Source organism: Montipora foliosa, chromosome 6 (assembly GCF_036669935.1).
Source record: "Montipora foliosa isolate CH-2021 chromosome 6, ASM3666993v2, whole genome shotgun sequence".
Taxonomy (NCBI): domain Eukaryota; kingdom Metazoa; phylum Cnidaria; class Anthozoa; order Scleractinia; family Acroporidae; genus Montipora; species Montipora foliosa.
The window spans coordinates 58816084-58831083 of record NC_090874.1 but is presented as its reverse complement, the minus strand read 5'-3'; the positions used below and the strand labels follow the sequence as shown (position 1 = coordinate 58831083).

The 15000-nt window shown below is 39.5% G+C and overlaps 1 protein-coding gene across 1 annotated transcript in view; it reads right to left on the bottom strand.

Annotated features, from left to right (window-relative positions):
- Nucleotides 1-14254: 14254 nt before the first annotated feature.
- The window catches only part of LOC138007945 (G-protein coupled receptor 161-like), a 4705-nt gene continuing 3959 nt past the window's right edge, over nucleotides 14255-15000 (bottom strand). The window contains exon 1 of the mRNA XM_068855081.1: nucleotides 14255-15000. This exon is cut by the window's right edge and continues 3959 nt beyond it. The gene's annotated coding sequence lies outside the window, so the exon portion shown is untranslated.

The window sequence follows — 15000 nt, the reverse complement described above, 5'->3', positions numbered from 1 at the left end:
TTACACTAAAGAAGTTAATTTGTACATTGCCCATAACATTTGCCCAAACGTTTGCAGTTTTCCTTTCACCTTACTTTAATCTAATTTTATCCTACCATGAGTGCCATTACGACAGTCGGAAAACATTCTGGCAAAAATACATTATTTAAGCTAGTTATACAATAAAAACAAAACACTAACCTTTTTGGCCCGAGAGAACCTCAATTTTAAAGAGAATAATTGTTTGCGTTCCCTGGTAGATAGTCATCTTGGATGCGTACTCTTCGCGCGCTCCTTCGGACCAATAACCGCCGTTTCATTTGTGATTGAAATAAAGCCCCAAACTAAGTAGATTGTATTGCAATAAAATATTCAGTTTGTATCCTTCACATTTCTGTGATGGCAGTAAAAAATCTTCCAACCCAAGAGTTATTTAATTGTAACGCGAGAAAATTGTAGCCTATTAAGTTCCTGGATTCTTATTGCGACCAATATTGCACTAACCACGATTGAAATAACATCGTTCTAAGATTGTAAGGTGGGTACTTGTAAGATATACCAAGCAGGGATTTCCAGGTTTGTAATAAGATAATTTTATCCAACAAATTGCTAGATTAATGTAGACGGTTGATTTAATTACATGTCACTTGTTGGGCCATACAACTCTGCAGTTGGGCCAAGTGTCGAGAGTAGAACTCTGCAGTTGGGCCAAGTGTCGAGAGTAGGAACTCTGCAAATGGGCCAAGTGTCGAGAGTAGGAATTCTGCTACTCGAGAGACGAGTCTCCAGTGGAGCCGACTCGAGAGACGAGTCTCCAGTGGAGCCGACTCGAGAGACGAGACGAGTCTCCAGTGGAGCCGACTCGAGAGACGAGACGAGTCTCCAGTGGAGCCGACTCGAGAGACGAGACGAGTCTCCAGTGGAGCCGACTCGAGAGACGAGTCGAGTCTCCAGTGGAGCCGACTCGAGAGACGAGTCGAGTCTCCAATGGAGCCGACTCGAGAGACGGGTCGAGTCTCCAGTGGAGCCGACTCGAGAGACGGGTCGAGTCTCCAGTGGAGCCGACTCGAGAGACGGGTCGAGTCTCCAGTGGAGCCGACTCGAGAGACGGGTCGAGTCTCCAGTGGAGCCGACTCGAGAGACGGGTCGAGTCTCCAGTGGAGCCGACTCGAGAGACGGGTCGAGTCTCCAGTGGAGCCGACTCGAGAGACGGGTCGAGTCTCCAGTGGAGCCGACTCGAGAGACGGGTCGAGTCTCCAGTGACGCACGTCAAACGTACGGTCAAATCCATTACCAATTTGCTTATGCCTTTGACCATGGTAAAGGTCAAGTCAAATTCGTAACAACTTTGACTTCACATTTGACGCGCGTTAAATGTGAAGTCAAATCTGAAGAGGCTTTGTGCGTTCCTTTGTTACTTGACAAAGGCGAAGACAAATACGATAGCATCTTTGACTTCAAGTTTGACTATCGTCAAATTTGAAGTCAAATCTTAACAGGCTTTCCTACTTTGTTGATACTTGCATTGCCAAAGGAAAGACACAAAACCAAGGCAACGCTTTTGGGAGATTAAACGATTCGGCAAATACGGAACACTGACCGTCGTAGAGTGTAAGTTCGCTTTCCTCCTTTACCCCCTCGGTGACATTTCCCCCATATCCCCTATCACGAACACGTACACATTCAATCTATTGCTTGAAAAACGTCTACCAGTTGCAAAACGTAGCCTGAGTTCACATTCTTGTCGATTTTCGCTTTTCCAAAATTCAATGAGCACTAGTGCCAAAATTCCGTCTACCTCAGCAAAGGAATGCTCCCCCAACCCTGCCTCTCTACAAGGTCCGAAGGAAAGACACTGGGGAGAGGGTTGATTCAAGACCTCCTTTTATGGGATATACAAAAGAGCGGGAAAATGTACCTTCCGAAAAGTTCGTCGGTAGCTTGTTCTTCTTGTCGTTTTTTATTCTTTCGATACACTTGGAGCATCTTCCTTTATTGAAAACGTACAGCCGGGTAAAAATTGTTTTGTGAAAGATAAAGGTCTCAGCCAAGGGATAATGAAGGTATGCAAGACCGCACACTGAACATACAACTCAAAACGGTATCGAAAATTTACTAGAGACAATACAAGCAAGGTCAAAGATAGCGATGGGAACGGGAGAAGCCATTGGAAAAAAAAAAAAGAAGTTGGGTACGTATGCGTTATGACATTTAGTAGTAATCTATTTGGTTCACGTAACTCAAAAGCCAATCTAAAAGTTATTGGTCTTTTTCATTCACTTTTCATCTCACAGTTCACAACAAAGCCGCTATGCTTCATACACGTAAGTCATCCTTAATTTTTGCCGAGTGTAGGTTTTTAGCGATTGAAGGATTATCACTTCGTGAGTAGTTTCTACTTTTAAATAATGGCAGTAAAAGTGACAGATAATTTCCCAGCACGTTACACTGGATTTCAAAAACAAAGGTAGGAAAACTGGAAAAGAAAAAAAAAGTCACTATTTTTTTAATGAAACAGTGCACGAATTTCCCGCCACTTTGGCTGTATAGCACAATACAGAGGACTTGCATTGGTGTTCAGAATAAGATAACATCCCAGAACATGTCTAACACCATCTTACATCTTTCTGTAATAGATCTCTGAAACCTCTCTGTGCCAGATGCCTATTGCAGATAATTTGACTGAAAGTCTCAGAGTATCTGTTTCATTATTGGTTTTGTTCCAGCCAATCTTCGAAAGAAATGATTCCCAAGTGCATGGTGAGTCTGCAATGGGTAAAAAAATAATAAACCACAAGAGCTTTGTTATAATAAAATGGATCTAGTTGCAAATAATCCTTTACCAAGCTTGCTGATCCAAGAAGGAATCAGGAAGATCATAAATTTTCAAAATGAAATTTAAGACCATTTCGAATTTATACATCTTATACCTCTTTACCTCTATATATTATTATTTTCTTATGACTTAACTTTCAGGTAAAACCATCATGAATGTTAATATGAAGAAGTTAAATCAAAATGTTTGAGGGAACTCACTTTATCATCTGTACTAGAGAATGTTGTTCACCAAGTGGTGGTGAAGATAAATCTAGGGATCTTGGGGTATTTCAGTATCAAAAGACGTTCTGTTTGATTATTAGCTAAAAAATCAAAGTAGCTCAGATTAACCCATTGACTCCCGGGGGTTCCCCATTGACGAGTAAAATCGTCTGGCATTTAGGACAGAGTAAAATACTAAGCCTGACCGGTTTGGGTGTCAAAAGGTTAATTAAATTAATTAATGGGGACATAAGTTTTCAGTGATTGATTAAGGAAAAATAAGTGTGACCCTGTCAACGTCTAATCTAATCCCCATGAAAACATACTGATTTTGACATTTCAAGTGAATGTACATGCAGAATGTATGTCTGATATAGAACAATGAATTAATGACAGACATTTTACCTTTAACTTTAATTTGCAATTCATAAAGCCAGTAACCCCTCAATAGTACAAATTAAGTAGTAAATACAGAAATATTGGAAATATTCAGTACCATGGACAAAGGCAAACAAGGATACATCATAAGAAGTAAGATTATTCAAAAAATAATTTTACTATTTTTTTAAAACATGGTTGAAAATAATTGTGTTTTTAGGTTAGCCAATTATGTTTCAGGCAGGGGTACATTGAAACTTTGAAGAAGAAAACAGCAGAGATTCAATCATAACACTACTGCCATTGCTTGAGGAGCATCTGCATCTAAGAATGCAAGGCAATTTCTTAATTAAAGCACCCACATTTTTTGCAAACAATAGAGTACATGTCTGCAGTCATCAGTTATTGGCAGCAGTGTGCACCCTAATTAGATTAGTGCATTTGTCTTTTCATGAAGTACAGATGTGCACATGTCATATCACTATGCATTAATAAAGCAATACTTAATATGCACATGGTATCAACTTTCCGTAGGAGAAATTAAGACCTCTTTTTATTCCCAAAGATGCAACGACAAAAACAGATCTGAGCAGGAATGCAGAACATTATTTTACACATGCCAAGAAAACTACAAAGATGTCATGAGGTAATAGCCATTCTTACAGTACCCCATTCATTACTTACACATGCATGTGTTATATTAACTAAAGAACCATTTACACCTAGCATAAGAAATGAGATACACAATTTGCTTTCCCCATTAAATCCTCTCCCTCCATCTACTAGCAATAAGATAATCATAGGTTGTGCAATTGAATTAAATACTGCACTTCAAGAAAACACCTAGCAGCCTTTACTAAAATTAGAGTCCTAGTTAGAAGGCATATACTATTATTATTAGCACACTCGTCTTCCCCCTGGGCAATTTGGATTAAAAGGGTTAATTTTGTATAGGTTTTATCTCCAGGGCCTGTTGGTAGAACAAAAAGTTGAAGAAGGGAGATTGTCAGCTAGTAGTGTAAAATGAATGCAAACATGTGTAATGATATATGGGTTTTAGGTGAGCTAAATACTCATTTCCTCAAAACTCCACTTGCGATAGGGTCTGTAAGAAGAAAATCGTTACTAATTCTCTCATGCCTGTAAGGCTGCAGTATTTGCTCTCAAATATTAGAATACATTTTATTTGGTTCCTGCTTTGCCGGGTTCCCTTTGGTGAAGACTTTGAAAACTAAAGAAATTAATACACTGAATTTGAAAAATCAATTTAACTACCCGACATGACAACGGTTAAGTAGAAAACCCCACCATTTACCCTTGGAAAAGGTTTGCGGTTTACTGATTAAGAATGACATCATATTGTCCTCGATCCAGCGCTCTAGGGCTTTTTTTATACTGACCATCATCAGTATAAATCCCCTTAAAATGAGAATTGAATTTCTAATAGTAGCAGCATTAGTTTTAAATGAAATCTTCACAGCTGAGCCGCTAAACGAAAATGATAGATTTGTACTAGCAAAATATTCTGCACTTTTGCGAACAGTATAAATTACCCTTGTTGAAGGGGGGCATCTTGGGTTATTTGCAGCGCAGATTCCTTCCCCAATATTTTCGCAAGGGGTGTCACCAGATGAAACGTTCACTGCGCATAACAAATTTTTCGTTCCACTACAGGTAGCCCAAGCTTGATATATGTGTATCTGTACTGTACTTTTTTATGCAAGAGCAGAAATATAGGGGCTTGTACGGGGAAAACGGCTTTTCTCAAAATTTAAAAAGTATTTACGATTTAAAATAAAAAAACAGCTTACCTCGCTTCATTCTTCTGTTTCTTTGTCTTTGGTACGGTTTCTGGGACCATTAAGATCGATTTAGGTGGTTTTTAGTTCCTCCTTTTTTCCCTCTCTATAGAAGAGAGACCGAAAACCACCTAAACCGCTCTTAATCGACCCAGAAACTGAAGCAAAGACAAAGAAACACAAGACTGAAGCGAGGGAAAGTATTTCTTATTTTAAAACGTAAATTTATACATATATGTTTTTACTTTTGCGAAAAACCATTGTCCCATACAAATCTTAAAATTCCTACTCGTACATAATATAGTACAGATACACATATATCGAGCTTGCGCTACCTATGACACAGAACCTTATGGTTTACTGATACTCTCGATTTGTTTGTGTCTTTTTCTTTGTGTGGTTAAGGAAGGGATTTGCATCATGGAAAATTAGCTCGATTAGTCCGTTCGATTCCAAAATAGAATCCTTTTAGATCAAAAGAAAGACACTAACATAAGTTACCGTTCCTTTCTTTGTTGTAATAGGGCATCAATAGCCCATAAAGATCATACGTAATAGCTCAGAAAGCGCTGGAACCCGTTCCCTGAAAAAAAGAAATGCTGATAAATATCGAACATACAACCAGCAGTACTTGCCTGGTAAGGGCCGTTCAGGATTTAGTGGATCGGGGAGAGGTTTATTAGGTTTATTTTGGGTACCCTGCGGGCTAGTCTTGACCAAAAGGTCGAGAGCTCACAGGCCGGGTTAGTTTTGGTTGACTGTAAACCAATGAATTCTCGACGACCACAGCATCTTCTCTGTTGTGGTTGCTCTGATTAAACAGCGACCAATGATCTTTACTATTCACATAAACGGAGAAAAGACTGATTGAGAATGTCCTGAACTTCCTTCTTGCCCCTAATCTGCCACTCTTTTTTTCGCCGTCGTCGTCTGTTTTTTATATATCTGAAATGCATACAGAGACACTACAAATGCTGGAAAATGTGAGTAAAGTGCAGAAAGGTGGAAATTCAGCATGGTGAAGTTATTTTGCCTTTTGCTTTAATTTCACAGAAAGTGTCTCGATAAAAGAGGCCATTAAAATCAAGCAAGAAATTGTGCTGAACTCTTAATTCGTAAATGTCATCAGACAACTCCGCGACTGGTGATAGCGGTTGAAAGCTTGAAAACGAAGAAGAAAGGAAGAGGAAAAGGAAGTTCATGACAAAGGCTGCCTTGGTGGTCAACCCAGCTCGACATGCTGATGAGATCTTTGGACAGAAAATCGTTGCGTAGAAGATCCGCCTAGGTGGCCTCATAGGACAAGACAACGACAACCAGAAAACTTGTCAGAGCGGCGTATTGCCCCGCAAGACGCCCCGCAGTAGGCAATCCGCGTTGTTCCGCAGTGCTTAAAACTTGGTAACATTAGCGTTAAACCAGTATTAGAGATTAAGAGAGTTTGACCAAGGAAACTTGACCGTCATACCGCCCAAAATGCTGTTGATAATCTATTGGAAATCTTTAGTTGACGCACTTGCTGACTATCAACTAATAGCCATGCTAATGCATATGTAGAGAATGTCTCGTTGTCTTCTATGCACAAATAACCATTCTTTGGAAAAAATATGTTCTGTGCAAAAAATGGAGTAGAATAGCAGCAGAATTTCACTGTTTTTTTAAAGAGGACTTTCTCGGCTTTTGAAGTGGATTTAGGTGACTTCAAAAGTTCACCTAAGAAGCCCATCAGCATACTACCAGGAATCCTGCTTGATACCTGATACCTGATTGACGTGCTGCTAAACCATTTATTGGGTGACCGATTGTGTGAGTTGGAGAGTTGCATTTTATATTACTCATAAAACAATGGCCGTCTCATCTGAAGAATACCAATTTTTTTGCACCAAGAATATCTATAGTTCGTTGTTGAAGAAGTCTTAACTTCTATCGAGGAAATAGAACAATTGGAACTTACATTTATTTCCCGGCACGTAATAAAAATGGGAAAGCCAAAGTCTCTTCACTTCACACTGTCACCGCAAGACTTTAATCATGCAGAAAAGAAATGAAATCAATGATTACAATTGGTGCAAAATCTAGTTAGTATGCTGGTGGCCGTCGATTGAGTGTCTTTTCGGCACAAAGAGTTAAAAATAATTTTGGCGGATTTTCGCATGAAATAGGGTTTACTCGAAGTTTATTTTGTTAATTTCAAGTCGGTGTGGCTAAAGCTGTTTTCCACAATCAACTACAACATAAATATAACTTATTAGCTTGCCTCAAAGTTAAAACGCTGTTTCATGGGAAGTTCCTATTGAACTTATTGTTTCGGTTTTGACTTGTTGTTGGTGAGTAAGAAAAAAAATCAAGATTATATCAATTTTTTTTTCAAAGTTTTCAGTGGTTCCATTTACCCTGTCACTTCTGTCCACTACTCTTGATATTGTCAGCTACATGATACTTCCAAGAGAGGTGTCATGATTGTTTGTCATAAATTAACTTAACTAATTCTACGTGACAGTGATTGTACTTGTTATGCAACAAAGTTGTTGATAACACGGCGCTTGTTGTGCGTGTAGTGTAAATATTACAGGTATAAATAAATTGAAGCCTTGAAAGAAGTGAAGCAAGGGAATTGAAAAAAATTAATTCTCATCCTTCGATTTATTTATACCCTTTTACATTTACATTTTGGATGTATACTACCACTTAAAAATGGGCAACAAAATCGATTCCTAGAGATATTATAGAATGTAAGGTGTGAGATTCTTGGTTTTGCCAAGAGTATGAATTCCTTTGAATAAAAAATGGAACAACACAGTTTTTCGTCGTATCTGCATTTCAGTCTGTCTCTCATATAACATAAAACGGGGGTGGATGGCAAATTAATTTGACTACGGTGGTTTCAGAAATGCCACTCTAGACATATTTCAGATATTTGAACAAAATTTCAATTGAGACTCAAGTACATTTATGATGGACAGTTGTTTGAGTTCAACGGTGTCTTTTACGGCTGGAAAAATTCAGAAGTTTTCGTTCTACCGTCCTGATTAAGGAAACGTAGTCCAGAGAGTTTTTAATTCAGCGCTTCAAGCCAACAGCTATAAATACACCCCAAGACATCTTTGGCTACATCTTTGCTAAATCTTTGACTTGAATCTCAAACATGCTTGACTACACCTTTGTCAAATCTTTAACCTGAATCTCAGACATGTTTGACCACGCCTTTGTCAAACCTTTGAAGTGAATCTCAGACATCTTTGACAACACTTTTGCCAAGTCTTTGAATTGAAGCTGAGACACCTTTGACGACACCTTTGTGAGGGTAACAAAGGGTTGTCAAATAACACCTTTGGCGCTTGTCAAAGGTTGGGTGTAAAACTGTAGTAAAAGCGGCCTTTACCATCTGAGACCCCCCTGCAAAGGCAACCGCAAAGATAAATATTTGACGCGCGTCAAAGGCATGTAAAGCTGTAACAAACGCGGTCTTTATCGCGCCTTTGACAAGACATTTGACGCTATGTAAATCCAATTTTTCGTCCCGTGCCAGTGGAGCCTACTCGAGAGACAAGTCTCCAGTGGAGCCTACTCGAGAGACAACCAACAAGCACAACCCACATATGATGCACATTGGTTTTTGAGGTGAGGGGAAAACCCGAGTACCCAGAGAAAGACCTATCGGACAAGAGTAGAGAACCAACAAGAACAACCCACATGTGATGCTAAGTCTGGGAATCGAACCCGGGCCGCATTGGTGAGAACCGAGTGCTCTTACCACTGCGCCATCCAATTCTCGATTTTCACATGACGAAACGGCCACCATTTTGGATCCCCTAAATAAAGAAACGGAGGCCATGTTGAAGCCCCGACGAAATCCTCCATGAATTTAAGTCATGCAAACGTTTTCTTTTGTTTTCGATATAAAACATGGCTGTTGTTCACGTGAGTGAAAACCAACAATAGCAGTTATGTTTTGGATAGCAATACTTACGGAGTGACGAAGCTAAAAAGAGGTCAGTCTCCATACAGGCAAACCGTCTGTCAATCAGGCAACTTCTAGCTGCAGCTGTTCCAGCCAGCACAACAGATTAAAATGCTGTATAGCTGCCATTAAAAGAGAACAAGCATTAATTTAAATAAAAAGGGACTTACTTGCTCTGGCAGTTTTCACCTCTGCATCACCTATATTGAGTAGTGTGACTGTTTCTGCCCAGAGAGCAGTTGCATACGCCAAGTTACTGAAATGAAAGGTGTGGTCTGGTATTACAAAATAAACTCTCTCTTGGGTGATAGAGGTTTGTGTATCAAATGCACGTATTCTTCAAATCAAGTCACCGAATTAGGCCACTATGAAAGGTCTTGACTTTGGAGGGACACAGGATTACTGCAAATGCCCATTCCTCTTCTAGACTTATGATTCAACTGTGATCACATTCAGTTACCAGATCCACATGCCATGTACACATTCCGCAGCGTTAGTAAAAACAAATGTACAGGCATTTATGGTGTCAAAATGTACCCAGAACCTTGTTTTAAAGGTTATCCACAACACATGTTGGATACCGCTAGATTTAACTAGAAAGTGACTGATCTTCACTTCCTCACATGCGCATGTCTTTCACAGAACTTGTAAGGAGGGTGGGGAGGGTACGGTTGGCGCACGGATACTGCAACATAAGGCAAGACTACTTTTCCGATGACGAGGCAAGTGACAGCCCCCGAATGCTTAAAGAGGCAAGAAGGCGACCCTTTGAAGGAGGAAGCACAGGCTCATTGCAAAATTATCTTTTTAATGTGACTGAAATAGAAAAATAATTAACTAGTCTAGTTCTTACTTCTGAAATTGCATGAAAAGTTTCCATCTCGTTTGTTCAAAGTTCTAAATTTCTGATTTATTGTTAAACAAAAAGCTGAAAATCGTTATTTCATTTCATGATGAAACACCTTATACTTTGAGAGGAAAAGACGTTTTAACTACAATACCAAAGGTTAACACCAATAGGTTCAAGTAGTCCATTTACACAAATTCTGGACTCTGAGATACTTGGAAACTTCTCTTCCCGCTGCCACAGTTTTTCCTGCTTAAATACAGAGGTAGATATAGATGTGCTTTTCATAATTCTTTCAATGCTAATTCCGGGGGTCCCTTTGTTCCAGTGGTTCAAAATTTCCTCTTCTCAGACTCTCCAGTTCTTCAAGACCATTTTTTCAGCCGGAACGCAAGAAAACACTCAAGCAACATGCTCATGCCGACTTATTATTTGTACCTCTTGCCAGGAAGAAAAGAAATTAACGAGTCTGCGTATTTTCCTTGTTTGCTTATGTCGCAGGCTGCAGACAACGTTAAAGTTGTCAAGCATGCCTTTTTCACGCCATAATTTTCATTGGACAACTTTTCAGACAACATCTTGGTATCAAAAAGGAAGTGACAGATTAAAAAAGCATAAATTGATCAGTTACTTTAGCGCAAGTCATCCCTCAGGCTTTGGGTAAAAAATTCTAATACGTCTAATACCTCAATAATCTTCGTTATTATCAACATCATCATCATCTATTTTTTACCTTTCAGAAAGGTTCCCACATCTGCTTTGACTTGAAACTATCACTGAGAAAAGTTGTTGAACTTCTTTGTCTGAGCTTTAATTTTTCTTTATTTGGCAAAAAGGTTTTAAATGTCTCATTCATTACTTTTTCTTATATTCTTGGCAATATATCGACAGAGATTTTTCACACAATACTAGTATGTTTGAATTAAGTCTGCAGAAAACGCCAGTATGCATATGATTGCCGTCTCATTCGCACCGCTGCAAAATTGACAGGAGAAACCGTGAATTGTACTTGACTTTGGTCATTTTGGTATTAATTTGTTTATTATCATGATCCAACAGAGAAAAACAAGTGCATCACAACTGCCAAGATATACCGGTAACTTTGACTGGTTTCACTGGAAATGATAAGGGATGTGACTTTTTGGTTTTTTCATGAAAAGATATCGGAGACGTTCTTTGTCCCTTTTTCTACATTTTCGACCTTGACAATCTCGTTTATCAATCTTGACTCAGTTTCTTGTGGATGTATCATAATCAGAACTAGTTAGTTTTAAAACTCAAGGCTTGAGTTTAACAAATGTTTTGCCATATAACGCCGGTGTTGTATGCCTTGTGGTATTCAGTACATATATATCACGAGAACACGCCCACGATGACAGATAGATTTAATAAGTTCATATCTCCTTTGAAACGGCAAGCTATTGCGGTTTATAAAACACGAAAATGTTCTTATTTGAACTTATCTTTCTTTTTTGAGAAATTGCTTGATATCGATCTTAAAATAACAAACTTCAACGTGTGCCGTCTGCCGCCGGTCTTCCATAAACGTTATACTTAGGGCGCTTTCCGGCCAGACCCATCATTTTGCAAAGAAAATGCAACAATTTGAAGGAACACTTGCACGATAATCTCTCACATTCTTATGGGAAAATATATATCATCCTCGATTTTTGTTAATATGAAGGCGTTGTGGAGTTAGTCCTCCCAAATGACCGGTCTGGCTGGTCAGTTCTGTCAAATGGAAAGCGCCCTAAATCTCTCTAATGCCAGAATTTTTATTATGTTAGTGAATTTGTTAAGTCTTTCTCTTTTTCTGGCCCATTTTGTTGCCTATATATAAATTTGTTTGCACTGATTTGTATATTAAGGAAGTTTTTATGAATGACTGAATCTGAAATACTTCTCTAGTTGCAAACATGGCCAGCAGATGTGCGAGACCGTAATTAAAGTCACATTCAGTCAAAGCAGATGTCAATTATGATCGATTAACACGTGCGCCATACAAGCGATAAGCATGAAAAAGTAATTGAACAGTTCTATGAAATATATCTACCGTTTGTTATCATGAAGCGACCATAGGCGTCAGTGCAGGTTCAAAATTTTGAAAGTTGTTATCTTGATAACATGCATCTGCGGCAATGCGGAGACTTTAAAGGAGAACATCTTCACGGTTCGAATTATTCAATGTTCTCGCATTGATAGCGCGCACTGAAACAGCAAAGTGATCTGGCCTCTTACCATTCAGCTAGTGGATCAGAAATATCTCAAGAAGTGAGTAGCTGGTATAACTTTTACCAGGGTCTGTGTTAGTTTTGACTCAAACAAACGTTGCGACCAGTACTGATTGTAGATCTTTAATTTCTCACTCATGTGATTACTATCATATTTGTGTACCAGAGCTCAGTTGAAGTAATGTCAAGATATACCATTTGAAAGAATTTTTTTTAGAGAAAGTTTCAACCTCGACAAAAAGCTAGCTTTCAATAACGTTGTCGCACTCATTTGAGGCACGTGTGGTAACGAAGAGTAAATTTGTTCAGAGAGTTGCAGAAAACGATGAGACGTTAAACTAAACTTTTCGCCGAGTAAAAGTCGATGCCTAATCCACCCAAGGTAGAAATCTGAAATGATCTCTCCTCGATTTAAAGTCTTGGCAAATTCCAGTCAGTAATACTGAAGCATCACGACATTCCCTGGATGTTGATTAGGTAGTTTTCGATCGATGCTGACTCGTGGATACTCGGAAAACCCGAGTGCCCCGACCAACCGGCCGGTTCAAGCTATGAGCCATTGATCACTACTTCGGCCACTCTAACACTAGTCTCTTATTAGCTCATGTGAAACCATCCGAACCAGTAATATTGGAAGACACAGGCCAGGGTCGACTACTGTTCGGAACACTTCGACGTTTTTGCGAATATCCTCGAGTCATCACCGAAAAACTCGATTACTATCTCTTCTACTCAGTACTGATCAGTTTACTTTCGAAGAAATGCTTTGGAAGTATTTATGATGAAACAAACTGGGCTAAGCGCTTGTTAATCTGTGGAGATCCGCTTTCGTAACGTCATTTAAAACAACTGCGATCCTCTTATTTAATATTTTGTCATCAGTTATTCAAAAGGCGGATAACCTCAGTTATCCGATGGACAAGTCACCATCCAACTGTTTCCATTTGTACAAAGATTTCAATATTTGCTCACTTAACTGTGAATGTGCACACTCTGAGCACATCTTAGTAAAGGTGCCTACTGTAAAACCTTGGCCAACATTTAACGAGGAGTAAATTTTTACCCCGCTGGATAGTAAATTATCCACCGGATAACGTTACCCGGCCTTCGAACAGCTAGGGCCTGGGAGCCATTTCTCGAAAGTCCCGTTAACTCTTCCGGCCCAAAAAACAACTTTTGAAACTGCCAACCGATTGGCAAACAGATCTTTTAACATGTTTTCAAGGAAAAAAAGCGAAAAATGATTATGAAGTTTGACGACCTAAATCCTCTCCGTTCTTGAGATAAAAAGGGAATCGTGGAACCCGAACATGGCCCGTAAAGTTTGGGGACTTTCGAGAAACGGGCCTCTTAGCCTGTTCCAGGCTCTCAGATAGTCGAGAAAACGAAAAGAACTGCGTTTGAAAACCGAGTGGGAGCTTGGGTCGAGGCCACTCGCCTCGACCCAAACCCCCACTCGCTTTTCACACGCAGTTCTTTTCGTTTTCTCGACTATCTGAGAGCCTGGAACAGGCTACGGGCCTCTAGTCTTCAAAACATGTTTGTGAGACAAGAAAAGGAAAACTAATAGCCCACTTTCGATATATTAAAATTCAGTTCTAAACAAAAGACATTATCTCGAGGCTTTGGGAAATAACCTCGTACAAATTAAATCCTTATATTTATTCCCCAGAGCATCGAGATGGTGCCTTTTGTTTAGAACTGAATTTTAATATATCAAAAGTGGTCTACTGCCTTGAAAAGTTCTTTTTGAAGAAGAAAATCTGGTCTCCCAAAAAGTCCCCATGCAATATAAAGCTTGGGAAAGGAAAGGAACTTTATTAAAGTGTCTAGTCTTCTAGACTAAGTGCTGGAGCACTATAGTTAATTGGGGACAGTGTAAACTGAAATCAATAAATTAACGCAAACCAAATCAAGTGTTGGTTTTTGAGGTTTTTGGGAACATTCAACTGAATTCCCGTCATGTCAAAAACAATTTGATACTGAAATTCACTCAGTTTTCTTTGCTGATTTCAGAGATGAAAGCGTGTTTTGTTGTCTTGGCAATGACACTTCTAGCCACCTTGTCTCTCAGCTTAGCACATAGGATACCCAGAAGATGTGAAAGCTTGTGTATGCAGTTTGTTAACCAAGGAAGTCAAGTTTCCGAATATGCTGGCTTCATAACCCGATGTAATCATTTCCCGTTTAACTGCCAATCTGATGACGTTCCATGCATGTTCTTCGACTGTATGAAATGCTGTACCACCAGAGGAAAATACTGAGAATCAAAGAAAAAATTAGTTTGAGGAAATAATTAAATAACTGACTTACCGAAAGCGTGGTTTTCCCTGAAGTATTTAAGACACTCTGAGAAACTTGAGATTCGAAATGCTTGTGCCAGTGCTTTTCCGGCCGCTCGGTTCGCAATAGTTGCATGTATTCATTCTGCGTCGTGATTGGTTCATTTAGTTTTAACCCAAGCGTTGATTTTCAAGTGAGGCATGGAAAATTAAGAACGTATCTTGCCCGCTACACAAATGGTTTGCCCTCATAACGGGATTGACTGATTATACAGAATTAACTATTGCAGGGTAATGTGAAATGCTGTTGTCTACCCATTCGCGCTTGTCACACGGCGGCCATATTGTCCCGGGAGACCAAAAGAGCTTTGTTTTACCACCCCAAGCCTCGCAGTGGAAACCATGGGTGTGAGGCTTGGCGTGGTAAAACAAAGCTTTTTTGGTCTCCCGGGACAATATGGCCGCCGTGTGACGAGGGCGAATG